Source organism: Chaetodon auriga, chromosome 23 (assembly GCF_051107435.1).
Source record: "Chaetodon auriga isolate fChaAug3 chromosome 23, fChaAug3.hap1, whole genome shotgun sequence".
Taxonomy (NCBI): domain Eukaryota; kingdom Metazoa; phylum Chordata; class Actinopteri; order Chaetodontiformes; family Chaetodontidae; genus Chaetodon; species Chaetodon auriga.
Genome location: NC_135096.1, coordinates 1,738,609 through 1,741,108, shown reverse-complemented (window position 1 = coordinate 1,741,108; position 2,500 = coordinate 1,738,609).

The window sequence follows — 2,500 nt, the reverse complement described above, 5'->3', positions numbered from 1 at the left end:
AGGCAGGCAGGAGGCAGGCAGGCAGGCAGGCTGGCTGGCTGGCGGATGTGAGTGGAGGCAGGAGGAAAGGAAAAGAGTTAGGCTGGGAGCCAGCCCTTGGGGTTGGTGAAGGCAGGCAGGCAGGCAGGCTGGCTGGCTAATGAGAGTGGAGGCAGGAGGAAAGGAAAAGGGTTAGGCTGGGAGCCAGCCCTGTGAAGGGTATAGAGCTGGTCCGGCGTGCCACGGCCGGGACGAAAACCGCATCGTTCGTCCTGAATCGGAGGTTGGACTGTGTATGCACAGTATAGTATGTGGAATATATACAAAGGTTGAGAATTTTTAAACAAAAATAAAAGAAAGTAATTGTGAGAAATAAAGAAAAGTAAAAGAGGTTGCTGTATGCCTGGAAAAGGCCGGAAGCCTCCCCACGGCTGTGAGAAGGCCAGGGGGTCAGGCCTGGAGCCAGCCCCCAGCAGGAGTAGCAGGCTGGGGGTCCTGGAAAGGCTGGAAACCTCCCCGTGGCTGCGAGAAGACGAGGGGGTCAGGCCTGGAGCCAGCACCCAGCCTGCTCCTCATGCTGGGGGCCTGGAAAAGGCCGGAAGCCTCCCCACGGCTGTGAGAAGGCCAGGGGGTCAGGCCTGGAGCCAGCCCCCAGTACGAGTAGCAGGCTGGGGGGCCTGGAAAGGCCAGACGCCTGCCTGTGGCTGCTAGAAGAAGACGAGGGGCTCAGGGCTGGAGCCAGCACCCAGCACGAGTAGCAGGCTGGGGGGCCTGGAAAGGCCAGAAGCCTCCCTGTGGCTGCTAGAAGAAGACGAGGGGGTCAGGGCTGGAGCCAGCACCCAGCACGAGAAGCAGGCTGGGGGGCCTGGAAAGGCCAGAAGCCTCCCTGTGGCTGCTAGAAGAAGAGGAGGGGGTCAGGGCTGGAGCCAGCACCCAGCACGAGTAGCAGGCTGGGGGGCCTGGAAAGGCCAGAAGCCTCCCTGTGGCTGCTAGAAGAAGACGAGGGGGTCAGGGCTGGAGCCAGCACCCAGCACGAGTAGCAGGCTGGGGGGCCTGGAAAGGCCAGAAGACTCCCTGTGGCTGCTAGAAGAAGAGGAGGGGGTCAGGGATGGAGCCAGCACCCAGCACGAGTAGCAGGCTGGGGGGCCTGGAAAGGCCAGACGCCTGCCTGTGGTTGCTAGAAGAAGAGGAGGGGGTCAGGGCTGGAGCCAGCACCCAGCACGAGTAGCAGGCTGGGGGGCCTGGAAAGGCCAGACGCCTGCCTGTGGCTGCTAGAAGAAGAGGAGGGGGTCAGGGCTGGAGCCGGCACCCAGCCTGCTCCTCGTGCTGGGGGCCTGGAAAGGCTGGAAGCCTCCCCGTGGCTGTGAGAAGAGGAGGGGGTCAGGGCTGGAGCCGGCACCCAGCCTGCTCCTCGTGCTGGGGGCCTGGAAAGGCTGGAAGCCTCCCCATGGCTGTGAGAAGATGAGGGGGTCAGGGCTGGAGCCGGCACCCAGCCTGCTCCTCGTGCTGGGGGCCTGGAAAGGCTGGAAGCCTCCCCATGGCTGTGAGAAGATGAGGGGGTCAGGCCTGGAGCCAGCCCCCAGCACGAGTAGCAGGCTGGTGGGCCTGGAAAGGCCAGACGCCTGCCTGTGGCTGCTAGAATAAGAGGAGGGGGTCAGGGCTGGAGCCAGCAACCAGCACGAGTAGCAGGCTGGGGGGCCTGGAAAGGCCAGACGCCTGCCTGTGGCTGCTAGAAGAAGAGGAGGGGGTCAGGGCTGGAGCCAGCACCCAGCACGAGTAGCAGGCTGGGGGGCCTGGAAAGGCCAGACGCCTGCCTGTGGCTGCTAGAAGAAGAGGAGGGGGTCAGGGCTGGAGCCGGCACCCAGCCTGCTCCTCGTGCTGGGGGCCTGGAAAGGCTGGAAGCCTCCCCGTGGCTGTGAGAAGATGAGGGGGTCAGGCCTGGAGCCAGCCCCCAGCACGAGTAGCAGGCTGGGGGGCCTGGAAAGGCCAGACGCCTGCCTGTGGCTGCTAGAAGAAGAGGAGGGGGTCAGGGCTGGAGCCAGCGCCCAGCACGAGTAGCAGGCTGGGGGGCCTGGAAAGGCCAGACGCCTCCCTGTGGCTGCTATAAGACGACGAGGGGGTCAGGGCTGGAGCCAGCACCCAGTACGAGTAGCAGGCTAGGGGGGCCTGGAAAGGCCAGACGCCTGCCTGTGGCTGCTAGAAGAAGAGGAGGGGGTCAGGGCTGGAGCCAGCACCCAGCACGAGTAGCAGGCTGGGGGGCCTGGAACGGCCAGACGCCTCCCTGTGGCTGCTAGAAGAAGAGGAGGGGGTCAGGGCTGAAGCCGGCACCCAGCCTGCTCCTCGTGCTGGGGGCCTGGAAAGGCTGGAAGCCTCCCCGTGGCTGTGAGAAGGTGAGGGGGTCAGGCCTGGAGCCAGCCACTAGCACGAGTAGCAGGCTGGGGGGCCTGGAAAGGCCAGACGCCTCCCTGTGGCTGCTAGAAGAAGAGGAGAGGGTCAGGGCTGGAGCCGGCACCCAGCCTGC